We start from the raw sequence: 16,944 nt of genomic DNA on the forward strand, positions 1-16,944 counted from the left end.
TTAAGCTCAAAGAAGTGCTATTTTTCACCAAAAAAGCTCAAAATCTCCGAAACTTTGGAAAATAACATATAATAATGTTCTACAGAAACGTTGATTTTAGCAAGATAAACAACTTTCTATAACACTATGAACACGTAAAAATTGACCAGAATAAGTTGGGGATTAAAAACTGTTTTAAAGGGTTTGTCCACGAATAACGCTTAATAGATAATTTCCATGAAGAGATACAAGTATGGTGTCTTTGACAAAGTTGTTTGTAATAATATTTACTACAACTTTGCCGAAAGTACCACACCTGTATCTCGAATATACGGGAAAATAAATTTCGTATCTCACTTTTAAGGGAATTAATCACCCAAAGATTTCTCTCACAAGAAGGGGCCTATTATACCGAGAAATGTTCCTAAAGACACTACATGCGAAAAACTTCACGTTTCGGCGCAATAACACACGATCACGTATTTCGCTGTTTGAACCACTGTGCAACGGTGCAATACCAAAAAAGGCCATACTCAAGTACAATTTGAGTTCTATTACACTCTTATGATAGGTTTAATGACAAAAATTGGTTATTAAAACCGCCATAAGACTGCAATAAAACTCACGTTGAAATTTGTTTCAGATAGTTTCAGTCTATAAAGTAACAGTATATAAAGCATAATATAACTTTTGCGGAGCCCGCAAGTGTCGCTTTTTCAGGTCTTCTTTTTGCGGTGTTCATTAGTATCAATGAAAAAATTAGAACCGTTGCGTGATAGGTTTTCTGGACCAACTGCCGCGGTTGGTCAAAGCTGCCCTGAAGTGAGTGCTCTGCTACACGCGTGTTTCGGGAGCACTTTAGAGTCTTTTCGAATCGCGCAGAGATTTTATAGATGGAACAAACCATACCTTCCATGCATCCCTTCGGTAGCTTCTCCTCCTAATCCATGGAATTATCTAGTGAAGTGCCATTGCTAGAGGTTATTTGCCATTTTTGTAGAATTCTGCCGGGAGTCGGTCCGGACGATGATCGATTTCTCGTGCCGGATCTCTTCGAAATCGACAGCTGCCACGCTGTTATGGTTTGTAGGCACTCCTAAGTTAGGCTGACCAGACGTCCCGGATTGTGCGGGACTGTCCCGGATTTGGATGGCTTGTCCCGGATTACCAAGCGTCCCGGAAAATGTCCCGCATTGATTAATTTTTAAATCGTGCCAGTTGAATGCTGAAACGCTCAGAGGAACGCTACAGATTAGTTCTAAGAGGTTTTTAAGAAGTTCCCTATTTATGAATTATTGTTGAGACAAGTGCATTCAACTGAAAAATTTGAGTTATTTTGTAATATTTGCCTCTAAATAACTTTGTTGGTCGCCCTGCTATTTGTTATTATTTTGGCGTTTTGATTTAGTTGGCAATTATACCGGCAGCGAATATTTCGTTCTCCTAGCAAACTTTTATCAGAATCGTCGAGAAAACAAATATGGAGGACGCTAGATCAGTACAAACAAAATTTTACTGGACACGTCGTGCAAATTAGCAGAGTTCAAATCAAAAGTGTTAAGATTAAATACTGGCAAACGAACGGAGGTCCATTGTATACTATAGTAGAAGCAATTTAGCAAATAAGTCATTCAATATGTCCTGCCGTCGGTCGTCGTCGTCAGTATGATGTCGGGATGGTTCGTGCTGTTTTAAACAATCATCGCCATACAATTTGATCTTGAGCCTCTCGTCGTCAGCTTCCCAGGCGTCTTTCGACGTGGTCGAGCCATCTGGCACATATGGTCTCCCTATCACCCGGCATCCTTACGACGTGTCCGGCTCGTAGTCTACCGCCTTTCGTCAGTTGTACGATGGGAATCTCCCCAAGCAATGCCTTATGATTTATATGCATACGCCACTCTTGGCTTTCACTTTGTACTCAACCAGATACGGTTCGCAGCACATGCCGCTCAGACACGGCAAGGGTGCGTATGTCCAGCGTGAGCAGCATCACAGATTCAACTCCATAAAGAACTACTGGTCTAATAAGAGTTTTGTACATTGTCAGTTTCGTACGGTGGTATATGCTTCTTGATCGTAGCGTTTTGCAAAGAACAACGTAAGCTTGCATTCCCGCGTGCATGCGGTGCTGGATTTTTTTTACTAGTGTTGTCCACGGCCACCAGTTATGTCAAATATGCGAACTCACTACCACTTCTAATTCGACGCCGGCTTACCGGGTTACCGGCATACCGTCCGTGGGATTCGCGCACTTGCCAGTTTGAGCCTTTTCTTTTCATGTATTTGGGCTCCGTTGCATTTATTTTTAGCCTAAACTCCTCGCTTTCAGTCTGGAGTAGATTGCCTCCGCCGTCCCGCATTCGTCCAAAAAAAATCTGGTCACTTTATCCTAAGTAAACTTCTGTTCAGGCTTCCTCTGTTATATCGCCATTGAGATGCCCATCGAAGAACTGCTTCCACCTATCGACCACCTTGCGCACGTTCCGGAGGAAGTAAGGAAGCAGAAACTTTCAAAGTTTACCTAGAAATACATGATTTGGCAAACGGAGTGTGTCGTTCGTGACTACAGGGACTGTAAACGGGCAGATTGAGAAGTGTCAAGGAGCGTCTACAGAAGCGTCTGCTTCCTCTGTTGAAGCAATATGAGTGCCCTGCGATCTTCTGACCGGATCTAGCTTCGTGCCATTATTCAAAGGATGTCTTGGAGTGGTACGAATTTAATGGGGTCACCAACGCACTGGAACTAAGGACTATGGAAAAATACTGGGCTATTATGAAGCAAGCACTTCAGAAGCATCTGTAGGAGGTCAAATCTGAAGAAGACATAAAGAAAAAGCGGGTTTTCGTACAGAAGAAACGAAGATGTTGTACAGCATCTTATGGCTGGAGTTAAACGTAAGGTGCGAGCATATGTGGCATACGGTATTGAAGTTGAAAATGAAATATATATGCCAAAAGCTCAATAATGGGTTGTATTTTATTGTCTGAAAGTTTGAAAAGAATCGGCCAACTAGGTAATTTTTACAGGGTTTTTTGTGATGCAATTTGATGTGGGACACCCTTTAGTTCTTGGCAACTCGCAGATAGCCTAATTTTAGAATGGTTAACCGAAGCGGGTCACTTTGTCGCGAGATATATACTATCGGTAGTTTTAAGCGCACATGTGCTGCTACTAAGTAATGATCTAAGTCGATATCCGTACCCCATAGGGAGCGTAGTTTTGATGATATTTAAAAAACCGGTCACCCGATTACCCGATCTCCACTATGGTTGCTTGTACTCCGGCTGGTGCCACGAGGATGTAGGGATAGGAGTTTCTGGATAAGAGGTTAAGGACCATTATGCGGATTTTGTTACGTACTGTCCAGCCGTTCATCAACTCGTGTCATGGAATATTTTACTATAGTTTTCTTGTAAAACCTCGTTACATTGGTGCGCTAGTGACATCCCGCATAGAAATGCATAACGAATATTAATGTAAAAACATTACGGTTACTATGAATTTTATTGTTTACTACACTTTATGCTGTAACTTCACTGTACCGTTCTTGGAAAATTTTTCATATAATTCGGCAACAATGCAAATTGTTTAGAAGCAGGAAATAATCTCTATATAAGGTCCAATCCTTGGCAGGTTGAGTTAATTGTAGACACAAATTGTGTCTCTTCCTCCGTCTACTGTAGAAACCACCGATCGAGAAGTTTAATCTAATTCGTTTTACTGACGGGACGACGACATTATGCAGGCGCTTGCGACTTACTTGTTCGTCTGTCAGCATATTAGCCGCGATTCCTAACGCGGGTGTTCGGGGAAAGGCTCCGTTCCTATGAAATAGACCAACCTCGTTGTTTCTACGTCTTGACATCGAATGAGGTGTCAGGCATATAATTAAGTTTTTATAACGGTAGATTTTACAATTGAAAGGGAACGATAGAAGACAGTAATAAAACAAAGAGTCGATAGGATATAACAGATTGAGATAAGGCGTGAATGGGAAAGAGCGGAATTTGTTTATGTAGGTGTACTGACCTCTAATACTTTCCTAATATGAGCGATGAATGCGGCTCGAAAATCATAATAGTTCGAAGCCTATCAAATTCATTATATCTTCAAAAACATGAAATACCGTAATTAATCAGCCGGTTTTATTTTGTCCTAATAATCCGAAAGCCTACAATTTTTTTTGCAGAACTCACCTTAAATTTCATTGTAACTTCGTTGTAAAACAATGTAAAACTTATAGTGAATGTACCACAAATTTTACTGTTTTTGGTTTTTATTTGTATGGGAAAAAGTCGAAAAATTTAGTGTTACATCACTTAATCACCCCCTTATTCGCTGTAAAATTGGCGGTTTCCATTAAAATTTACTGTGAAAACAGCGGTATTCATGGTAACTTCAGTGTAACTTTTACAAAGATTTTCACTGTTTCAATGTGGTTTTTCGAAGTTTTTCAATGTTTGTAACAGTGAAATTTAATGTTTTTTTGCTATACATTTTTATTCGGGATGTGATAACGATGTGAGCCGTGAAGTAAAAAAGCGAATAGTGGTTGCCAACACGGCCTTCTACGGATTACGTAGTCAGCTGAGGTGCCGCAATCTGCAACTCCGTACAGAACTCACGCTCTATAAGACGCTTATTCTCCCGATGTCACTCTGCGGCCACAAAGCGTGGTCGTTGAAAGAGGGTGACGAGCTCTTGGCGTTTTGAGCATAAGATTCTGCGATCAATTCTTGGTGGCATATTGGGCGAAGGAGCGTGGCGCAGGCACATGAATCATGAAATATACCAAGAATACAAAGATGCGGATATTGTGAAGCGACTAAAACACGCCAGGCTACAATGGGCTGGATGAGATCGAAAACAACATTTAGACAGTCTCTGTACCCGTAGGATGAGCGCTATTGACGTGGATGCTAGAGCAGCGGGTGTTAGGAGCGACTAGGGAGCGGCAGGCCAAGACCGAGAAATGCGGGAACGGCTCCTGAATTCAGCATGGATTCGATAAGTGGATTGTTGGCGAAAAATTAAAATAAAGTAAATTACTCGTAATAAAATGGAAAGTTCACATATATAAACCCAATTGTGATGAAAAATCAATAGTCAATTAACTTTGAATCATTTTCGTAATATTTTTATTGCTAACATGTTTTAACCATGAGTTTTGCAAACGTGACGTGAGGGATTTTTCATTTTATTTATCCAGAATTCAGCGGACGAAAATCTATACCTAAAAACCAATAGAAAAGTTCTATTTGGTTTTTTATGCAGGCCTGTGTAATTAAAAAAGCAACTTTAAACATTTACATTTATCGACTGTTTTAGTAGTCAATTTACAAAACATTCGAATTTGAGCTTCGTGTTAGTTGATTTGTATGGTTTATTATGGAGTGTAACATTATTCTATCAAATGGAAATAATGTAAAATAGTGCATGTGGCTGTACGGAGTTTTGTGTTTAAATTGTAAAATCATTTCCATTGTACGAATCACTGTAAACCCGGGGGAAAATGTTGTCGCTGAGAACTCAAATCCAAATGAGCCGCCAGAACGAGCGGAATTTAAATTGTCTGCTTGCAGCTGATGCATATCGTCATCAGATGCACGCTGGCTGGCTGACTGGCTGGATTGAACATGGTTGGAGCATGGAACGGGAAGATTTCCTCATTATGTGCAATTACGATTATGTTATAACATAACATTACACTCCGGGGTTTGAGGGCAGCACTGGTTAGCAGAAGGTGAGACAGCGGACTTTGTTTTGCCACTGGCTATAATTACAACATGGTAGAAAATTTTAATTATCGGGATTAAATTTAATACGAGTGGCAATCGAGCGGTCTACCGAATGGATCAGAGAGATTTGACCGTGTGGCACTGGGTTGGAGATTGCGTTCGGTGCCTATTGAAGGATTGCGCGTGTGTCGTGCTACTAGATTGTACATTATTCATCCAGGAAGCCATTTGAGGCTTCAGAAGCGCGATTTTGATTGATGTGGCTTTGCGAGGAATAATGATATATCTCTGGTTTATACAATTAATATGAAATTGGAAGGGAGCTTCAAAACTTTCGTAAATGGCGTAAAACGTGTGTGCTATAGAACAAGGTAAACTAACAGACGTGGTTATAAAATTGACCGGTAGGACCAAATGCTGAGCATAAATTATATTCAAAGGTAATGTAAAGGAAGAACTCCTACGAATTATTCAGATTTTGTGGTTTCTGAATATTTCTTTTATGACCAGTGACCACTACTACCTAAGTTTATTCTTCAGCATAAGAGAACACATGTATTTAGTATGTGCAAACTAGAAGCAGCTTCGATTTTTCTAATTATTGAATGGCATGTATTCTATTAGTGGTTATCACAGCACGATAGGTGAAAACTCGTATTTAAACCTATTCATTTAGTTACCGCAAACTTGCACTGCCGTAAAATTACCTTCATTTGATGAAAATCAATTAATATTATCAGTGCATTAGGTGTTAAAAATAACTTTTGCTCTGTTCACTATCCATCTATTCCGCATTGCTACATGGGAACCAAATAAACATTTCAACGCTCGTTTTATAAGCAATCCTTACCGCTGCACAAGGTACAGGCTTTCGAGTTTAGTATACAAGCGAGTTTCGTTAGCTAAGTAAAAGTTTTCCCATATCTGTTGATTTTAGGGCAACCAAAGCAACGACGGACCGTAAAAAGTAGAATGAATAAAATATCCTCCACTTTTGTGTTAAGCCTCTCTAGGGCCCTCTTCGAACTAACCTATTGCTATCTGTGTGCGGTACCTTCGTCGCATCGTCCTGCAGGGATAGAATACGATGTGCCAGAGTAGAGACGAGCTCTATGTGTATGCATTTAGGGTTCTTCAAGACAACAGCCCTTGCGAAAAGTCGTGTGGAGCTGAGAAAATGGCGTTTAGAATACCACTTTGTTGCATGAAGAAGAAATACTGCCAACCAGCTGTGGTAGGTAAGTAAGTGAAATCTACCTCCTTCAGGTGGGTAAACAGAATAAAACAAGCAAAATAAAACGAATTCATCCCCTCTTTCAGGCTTTCCGGCTTGGTGTCGGGTTCAGCAGTGCTTTCAAGGAGCACGATCAGGTTCAATTCAATTACGAGAAAAGCTTCTAAATAAAATATTGCAGCTTGGAGCGATTGCGGTGCACCCGTGGAGGAGCGAGGGATCTCTTTTGTATAAATCTACGGTATACGAACAAATGTTTTTTCATTTGTGTATTATGGTTTGCAAATCATATGTGGTGCGTCCCGGTATGGTGCGTGAGAATCATTAAATTTTCTTTTTGGCAGAAACAAAGCTTTTCATTATTGTTCTCATATGATACAAAATGGTACAATTCTCCTGATTGATGAATGGGTATTGAATGTAAGATGAACGCAAAAGAACGTGTAAGCGACAGTCCGGAGTCAACAAACTTACTGTGCGAACTTGAATTTCGAATATTGAAACCATCTTTAAGTTGATTCGCACAATGAAATTTGAATAAAATTAAATATGTGTGTTGATTCACCTAACAATAAGGGATACATCTGTTCTTGAATTTTAGAATATCAAATTTGGTTGCATTTGAAAAGTTTCATAGTCTAATTGAATATTGTTAACTATTAAATTGGATTGTACTCAACTATCACTATCCCTATTACAAAAGACGTGAGCGTTGTTAGTATAATTTTGTATATATTCTGATATATCTCTGTTACAGATCAAAGCATAAAAGAACCTTTCGTAATTTAATTTTGTTTTGAGAGTAAATGAACGAGCTAGACTTGACACAAATCTTCCATATGATTGTGAGGATCGTGCTACTCGAGCTACAAATTACTTGACTTGAAACATCACAACTGCATGAGGGAGTATATGATTGAAGTAGGACATCACTTTCAATTGAATTGCTCAACATTTTGATGGCGTATGAAAGACATAAAGTTTATGTCGGAAATTCTCTCAAGCAATTGGTAATATTGATAGCTATTTTAAGTGTGAATTTTAGCACAATTACTTCATTCCAGCGCAATTACTTAACTCATACAACATAAAATTACTGATTGTATTCTAAATTCATTGTTCGAATGCATCACATTACTTCCGCATTGTAGTCTTTCCTTTCATATACGTAGCGCGTTTGCAAGCAGCCTACCGGACTTTTTTTTCTATAAACTAGTTAAAGTTTCCGTACTGGAGGCTGCTCTTACGATATATCCTTTTACAGAAAGAGAGAGGGAGCGAGTGAAAAAATAAACGATGAAAGCAGCACATTTTCCCCATTCACGTAATATGTCAAACATTCCATCCCGGTTGGTGGTTGGTTTACCTAGTAATGGCGGTTCATCACATGCACATGGGGGTGAAGGAAAACTCTTCACTGCAGGCTGAGCGATTTTCTTCCGTTTCTCGAATGCTTTCCATTCCATTACCTTCGCTACCTTTCCGCATCACCGGCTTCGGGCTCTTCTCCGGTTTGTCCTTCTGCAGAATCCGTTTACATACAGTATAAATTGTGTCTAGAAGAACGAAGCTTGGGAGTGTTTTTGTTTGAATTTCAAATTGATCCATGCCTGATATGCATATGATGGAGTGAAACTAGGTGATGGGGGCGATCGGGCTGCCGATTGCAATGCCATGCAATCCACAGCAGATGCAACACAAAGAGGGCTTCCTTCTTGCCAGCCTTGAGTCGGATAAATTTATGAATGGAACGAGCTGTTTGGCACTTTTGCTCGCTAATATGGAACCAATATTCTGTGAGATACTTCCACTGCTTGCGATGACGCCAATGCTACAGCCCGCCAAAGACGTCTGGACTTCCACGGCAACTGGGAGATGCTGCACTCCAGGAATATTACCTCCGCTTCAACAGTATACTTATTTCCAATCGAATGCTTCCTCAAGTCGAACTATACTCGACGGAATGAAGAAACCCGTTTCTATGTGATCCAACTTTATGCTATCCCGATTAGGGCAAGCGAGGGCTTCAGTTTACCTCTAAGTAAGACTTTTTGAGGATAGTCCTTTTTTCGTTCTCGTTTAGCGTTTACAGTGAGGGGTTCTCTCTCCGCTTGATTGCCTCCGATTTCATTCTGTTTTAGCCTGCCACCACCTTCCATTCAACTGTCGGTATATTGAATTAGGTAGTAATTTGATTAAAAATTGAAGTACCGCTCCACAACGGATGTTTTCAGCGTCTGGTGTTGATTGTGTCCTTCCCGCTTGAATTTGATGCTGTAATAGATGAATCCTCGAGGACGGTTCTTTTTTTTGCGCTGAGCTCAGCGTCCGAGCGAGCGAAGGCTGACAGGTTCTGTTCTGTTCACTGTCTCCACTTTTTATGGCAATGATTAGAGAAATTTAATTCCGAATATTGGCAGTGCAGATTTTATCTGATACGAAGGGACGAAGGTTGGATGGCGATTCGCCTGAGATTCGTTTACGGTCCGATTTATTGACTGGCGTATGGAAGAATGTCCATATTCATTTTCAATGTGGACTAAATTGAAATTCAACAATTTTGAATATTGGCATAGATAATATGTGCAGATTGACTGAATAAAAATAGCGTTGTGCCTAGTAACAATGTTGTTTGAAAATTTGATAATGTCATGTCTGATAGTAATACGGTCCAATATCCGTGCATTGTAGAATGAAATGTTGGACCACGACGGGTAGACTTTGCTAATGTCATAAAGAATGTCGATTCTTTACGATTCTTTACTTTTCGAATTGAACACTGATTATTTAAAATATGTAACGAGTGCTTACTCAAGATGGGAAAATATTGGACAATTATTTTCGTCTTTTTATTTCATTCATGTATGAATTTGCGTGATAATTTGCGCGATAATCATGACTTGTAATATGCATTTAGCAGAATTCTCAATTTTCAATTTTAATCCCATGTAAAAGTAATTTCTGATTACTGTCTGATTACTAGTCTATTTTTGTTTTGTATTGGAACAAGTCATGGTAAATTCTTAATCGTGGATGCAAATCATTGTAAAATCCGCTTATTCGATGTCAAGTGACTCAAGGGCCAACCAGAATGCTGCGTCAACATGTTCATCGGCGTCTATCTGAGATAGTTTTTCCATGGGTTAACTGTCACTTGGACGTTGATGGATGTGTTTACGCTGACTCAATGCAATATAACAGAAGGAAACCGAACGGAAGTTAACCTAAGAATGCCTACAAACGTGGCGGCTTCCGATCTCGAAAGTATCCAGCGAGAAACCGGTCAGCTGAAGAGTAATAGAGCCGATACAGTAAAAGTAAAGCCGAGTAAAAGAACCGATAAAAATGGCAAAGAACCTCTAGCATCGAGACTTCACTGGATAATTTCAAGGATATGGAAGAAGGAGAAACTACTGGAAGAATGGATGTACTGCGTGATTTGTTTAATCTATAGAAAGGGCGATCGGCTCGATTAATGTAACTACCATGGCATTACGCTATTCAACGCCGCCTTCAGATTTTCTTTGGTCGTCTATCCCCAATACGAAGAGAATTTGCGAAGCCGTATCAGACGGGTTTTATGGGGGGCCGTGCAACTACAGATCAAGTTTTTACACTCAGACAAACCGAAGCAAAACTACAAAAATGTCGAAAGTACTACGTTGCAATGCATCATATTATTGTGGATTTTAGGTCAGCATGCGATACAGTCGAGCGCAAACAGCAATGGCTTCCCGGGAAAACTGACATGCTACCCTGGAGCATGTGATGTGCTACGTGCGTGTTTCGCGGGAATTCTCGAGTCACTTTGAATCAAGCAGAGGGTTGCTGTAAGAGGATGAACTGTCCAGTATGTTATTCAACATCGTTACTGAAGGTATGATCCGGCGAGCGGACATCGAAATGACCGGAACGAACGTCAGCAAGAATAGCCAACTCTTAGCCTTCGTAGACGACCTTGATATCATACTAGAATGTTTGAGTGCAGCGGAAGTAATCCACGCCAGACTAAAAACGATGTCTAGAAGAATTCAGTTACAAATTATTGCGTCAAAAATCAAATATATGAAGAGACTCCAGCAAAAACAACGTTTGCCTTCCACGGACAGTGACATTGACCTGGAATGATGATGTTGTATCTCTGGTAACCGCCAACAATAGTACGAGTTAGGAAAAGGAGATTCAACGACGCTTCGATCAAAGAGCATACGCCACCATACAAAGCTGACGATTAACAAAACGCCAATTAGACCGATAGTCCTCTGCAAACTTGAATACTGACTATAACTTTACCTACGAAAGACATACGCGCATTTGTCGTACTTAAACGAAAGGTGTAACGAACTATTTTTGGCGGAGTAGGAAAGTGGAAAGCGGAGGGTGGTGTATGAGTATAAAATACGAGTTGCGGGCACTACTTCAAGAGATTCCCATAGTACACCTAGTGAAAGTTGGGAGACTACGGTGTACCGGCCACATCGCCAGGATCCCGGATGACTATGCTGTGAAATCTGTTCTCTTCAAGAGTCCTACCGGCACCAGGAATAGAGGGGACCAACTGAATTGAGACCGCTAGAGGCGCGACCACGATGAAACCGATTTGCATGTATCGAGACGCTCAACAAATGGTCGAGGGGTAGCCCAGGACCGAGCCGTGAGTGGTGAGTCGTGAGGAATTTTGATTATGGCAAGAGCAACCCCGGCTCTATGTTGCTAGTAGAAGTAAGTGGAGTATTTGGGATACCCACGAGTCCCCTTGAATTGAGACTGAAGGTTGAAGCACGTACAGTTGGACTTATCATCAGTACGTCGACGACAAAACTCATGTGAGGAACACGCTCTAATGAAACAAATATTCGCTTAACTAAGAAGCAGGATTGACTCGAAAGCCGGTGACAAAATCGAAATGGTAAATGAGTTCGTGTATACAAAGAACCATTTTCGTTGGAAATAGTGCTTGTTTTGAACTCCAGATCCACTGTTAAAACCGGTAGAACTCTGCGGCACTGAGACATGGACTATGCCCAAGTAGCACACTTTTGTCATTTCTGGTCGCTGCAACCTATTTATGACTGAAATTAGTCATTAATCGGTTACCACAACTAGTTTATAACTACTGTGCTAGTAGCGTGCTCGCGTAAGACCAATACACTCTCGTTGTCTTTGAACGAAAGGTATTGCGCACCATTTGTACGATTCATGCAGATGGAAGACAGAGCGTGGAGAAAGATAATATAATATGAATTGGACCAGCCACGCATCGTCCGTTCCATGAGAATCGGTTGACTGTGGAGGGCTGTGCACGTCACCAGAAAGTCGGACGACAGCCCAGTGAAGTTGGTTCTTGACGACGACTTGACAGGAATGAGACGAAGAGGTGCGCAGTAGGTAAGTCGGATCGACCGAAGAACAAGATTGGTATGGCAGAGCAAGTTTTGAAGGAAAGATAGACACCGAAACACATACGTATAAAACGAATACGAATGTCGCTTAAGTCAATAGCGATATTGTAAAGATACGAAGTACGGAAGTCTTTCCTTCCTACTAAATTCAGCATTTACCAACAAACCTCTTGCCAGGGCAAGTTCATAACAGTAGAATAGGCTCAAGGTGTGTAATGAAGCCTCTTGTCGATGGAGAAATTGAAACTTGTTCCGCTATGTGTTGCTAGGAACAAGATTGGTGATGCCAAATAGTAGGAAGAACAAATACACACATACACACCTTTCCTTTGTGCTGAACCCGGTTCTACCGGCGATGAAACCTCTAGTTGGACAAGTTATAAAAATAGTACTAGCTCGAGGTGCATAATGAAACCTCTTATCCATGAGCTGTCGTCGAAAACTATGCGCATTCACTCGAAGTTACGCTACCGGAAGAGAATGAAGCTCCCCGCGAGAATTGTTAGAGCACCATTGAAGTAGCCATTAGCAGTCTAGCAGAGAGCTCCATCGAGCACGTGGTATGGAATTAGTGGAACAACTGGTTTGACGATGAATGTAGGAGGGTGATGGATGAGAAAAATGCTACTCGGGTGGCAAAATAATGCAGTGCCACTCGAGAGAATGTGTGGCAAGACACAAACAGAAAAGGATGCAGCAAACTCAATGCTTCCCGGAGACCGCTGCTTGGAAGAGCAGGAGTATGAGTAGTTGGATCGGTTGCGTCGCTTTCAGGAAACGCGAAAGTTCTACCAGAAACTGAACGGATCCCGAAAAGGCTTTGTGACGCGAGCCGAAAGGTGTTGGGATAAGAATGGCGTATTTCGAAGGACGATCGTGAGGTGACCGAAAGCTAAAATTGCTAAAATTAGGGATAGTGGTCAGCTACAGAGGAGTGAAAGATGGGACCATCTACCCGATCTACAAGAAGAGCGATAAGTTGGACTGTGAGCACTGTCGACCGATCGCCATTCTCAATGCCGCCTACAAAGTGCTGTCCGAACTCATTTTCTGCCGACTAACATCAACTGCGAACAGATTCATGGGATTTGCAGGCTTGGAAAACTTGATCAAAGGTCGGTCGACAACGGATCAAATATTTACACAGCGGTAGATACTCCAAAAGGGCCGTGAATACAGCTGTTAACACTGATTCAATCTGCGAAGGTTGGTACACAGTACTGGCTTCGGATTTCGGGTGGATTGTCGAGCTCATTCGAATTACACAGGGGACTTCGTCAAGGTGATGGTCTCTCATACCTGCTGTTCAACATAGCGCTACAAGGTGTTATAAATCGACCGGATATTAAAACGCGGGGCACAAACTTCAACAAATCTAGTTAATTCGTCAATTTGCTTTGCTAATGACATGGATATTATCGGCAGAACATGGGCTGGAGAAAGTACATGGGCTGAAGCTGGCAGATATCGGTGACGTATTATCAGCGGAAGTCTTAGTTACCACGAGCATCTTAAGCAATTGTTGTCGAACAGATTAAGCCCGTATAAAGTGTATTCTGTATCCTATATCAAGACGTTCATTAGACAGGTTGCTCTACATGCATGAAACATGGGCAATGCATGGGGAGGACCTGCGAGCGCGGCAGGCAGTTGCTAAAGCATATTACAATGACGGATTCGTGCAGACGTATAAACTGGAATGAAGCTAAAGTTAGATGCTAAAGCTAGATGGATATGATGGGCCGGGCATGTTGCTAGAATGCCGCACAACTGCAAAGATGGTGTTTTCTTCAAATCCGGTAGAAACAAGACGACAAGGGGCGCAACGAGCAAGATGGTTAGATCAGGTAGAGCGAGATCTGGCAGAGAGTACACGGTGTCCAAGGAATTGGAGACCGGTTGCCCACAATCGAGTTGATTGGAGAAATTTGGTTCATCAGGCAATCAAGTAAGTATATGGGATGCCTGGAGGCTTAAAACATTATCAACTTAAAGGAAAAGCAGTGTAAGTTATTTCTGAAGGTGCAAAAAGTTTCTCTTTGCACGTTTGCCATTTGTTAGCGATTCTATGAAGTATGAAGTTATGTGATTCATTCGTGAGGCAGAATTGAACAGTTAGTTTGTCTCAATGTTTATAAAGCTATTGCTTGCTGATGTCCGTTGCCAATGCAATAATGTTATGAAACTCTAATGTGCAAAATTGTGTGGATTATTTTTTTCCTAAATTCAGATAAAAAGGCCTTTGTTTACTAGAATCTGTTTCCCTTTTTGCTGGGAACTGCTTTTGATGTTCATCGTATTACTTTCTCATTCTCGACCAGAGGAACTGTTTCGGAGGTAGACGGTCGGTGTGCGTTTCATTTGAAAGCTTTCCAATTTGTTGAAAATGTAACGTGTCTTGCATAGTAACGTAATGCAGTCTTTCCAGTCATTTAAAGGACGTGCTTTTAAAAAACATTCAGTTTTGTCGAACAAGCTGGATGCATTGAGAGCGCGAAAGACTGACTACGAGACACATAAACTTCTTTCCAACATTTCGACATCTCGTTCTGTTGAAAACGATACGTCATACATGATTGAGTTTTATGTGAAAACCAAGAGAAAATGTTCTTTCCCTTTCAGTGATGGCTCTACAAGGGTAGCAAACTTCAACCAACTGTACTGTAACCAAAAGGAAATATGAAGCATTGCATACTCTGCAGCTTTCCGAAGCGGTCTCTTTCTGTGCCCTCGAAAAAGACTGAATCTGGGTGCAACGATTTTCCCCCCTTCGTTTTGCGATCATTTCACGAGCGCTTTGGTTCACTCGGTACGCCATCATCCCATATAGGTTGCCATTTTTCGAACATCATTAGGTCGCACGTCGCTCTTTCTTATAGCCAACATACAAAGTCAATTGAGTGAGAAATAAATTTCTGGTGCAGTCAGCCGTGGGAGCATTACAGTTTAGAGTGTCGTTTGATGCGATACGTTCGCCGCAGGATGAAGAACAAGTTCTGCGCTATCGAGGGCGACTGGTTGAGAATCCGGTTGCAACACAAAATTTAAGGACAATTTAATTTTTAACTCTTATTTGAAACATCGATTGGCAACAAATATCATCGCTAGTATGAAGTTTGTTGCAACGCATTACTGAAATAGCGATTTCTTGTACATTGAATTATATAATTATGGAAAGCTTTACTTTTTGACAGGCGCCATTCTAAATTTCACTTTGGGCCTGCTCGTTTCTCGTGCCTGGCGGTTCATAAGTGTTTGAAAATCATAAACAGACTAAGAGGATAACCAAGAAAACTCGTGAAGATCAATCAATCAGCACCCTTTCTGTTTTGTAAAGTATTTTTACGCGCATCTGCGCTTTGATGAAATTAGCAAAGTTCCAACTGCTTTTACCCTTGAGTAGATACTATTTCTGTTTTTCTTCGATTGTTCTCAAATCATCTGCCAAGGCAAGATTAAATCTTTTAAACTTCTTCAGTGAACGCGGCTTCGTGTACCTCCGGTATTAATGCTACTTTCGGTAACTGTTTCCTGCCGAACAATATCGACATGAACAGCCACAAAATGAACTCAATTTTAATTTTAATTTTCTACTCTTCTACGTTATCGTTGGCGATTCCGGTGGCAATGTTCAGTCTTAAATCTTTTTATTAGTAAACCTAGCTCTAGCCAATTTATATTTGCCGAGTCATCGCATGTCAAACTGATTGAATTCTGGTGAATCCCAATAAAAAAATCTTTAGCAGAAAGTCGTTATCGATTGCCGTGACTAGGCAACTGACGCGACACGACCGCACGCCTTCCCGAAGGGCCACACGGACCAATTCAGCTCCATTTACGCTGACTAACGATGAAATCATTATTTCATCGTACGGCAGTAATATTAAACGGTACATGATTTTTCATTTTCCTCTCTGTTCGATGAAAAAAAAAGTCGTTCCTTGTGATCATGCCTCAAAAAAGTCTTTCCCATCTTCTTTGGCTTCGAAATGGCTCCAACAACCGCAAAAGATTCAATTTTTCTTAATAACCTAATTACTGCTGAGGGAGAAAACCTCCTCATTCTTTATTTTCTGCACAATGATGAGATAAAAAATTGGCGAAACTTTCCGAAAACTTTCCACTTAGGGGGAAAACAGAGATTTTCTACTATTGAAGTCACTCACTGTAGGTCCGATGGGAGCTTTTAAAATTAAACTTTATTTAATAGTTCTCATTATTATTTTGAAAAGCTATTCGGAAAGTTTGTCCAAAATAGTCTCCACGGTGTGTCATGTGGGGGCAAACGGCAGCGCGAACTATACGCTCGGTGGTTTGCCAACAGCAAAGCGGGTTCATTGTTGTCGTGTCACTATAGTCATACTGAACTGACTGCCGGGGAAAAAAGGACGGGACGCAAAGGTAAAAGTTTGCTGGTTGTTTGGCTGCCAATAGCGAACATTTTCAGCAGCTGCAGGGTGGCAAAAAAGATGTTTGGATTCATTCCAAGTTTATATTTAAAATTCATATGAAGCATTTGAGGGACCGAATAGCCCCATTAATGGTGCCATTGGTGGTGACAATGAAAGTGACAGGACGTAATGGAAG

The 16,944-nt window shown here is 41.0% G+C and overlaps 1 protein-coding gene across 1 annotated transcript in view; it reads right to left on the minus strand.

Annotated features, from left to right (window-relative positions):
* LOC128736040 (CUGBP Elav-like family member 4) overlaps window positions 1–16,944 on the minus strand; it is a 170,177-nt gene that overhangs the window by 34,291 nt on the left and 118,942 nt on the right. The window lies entirely within an intron of this gene.

The sequence above is a fragment of the Sabethes cyaneus genome, chromosome 2 (assembly GCF_943734655.1).
Source record: "Sabethes cyaneus chromosome 2, idSabCyanKW18_F2, whole genome shotgun sequence".
In the NCBI taxonomy this organism is placed as follows: Eukaryota; Metazoa; Arthropoda; class Insecta; order Diptera; family Culicidae; genus Sabethes; species Sabethes cyaneus.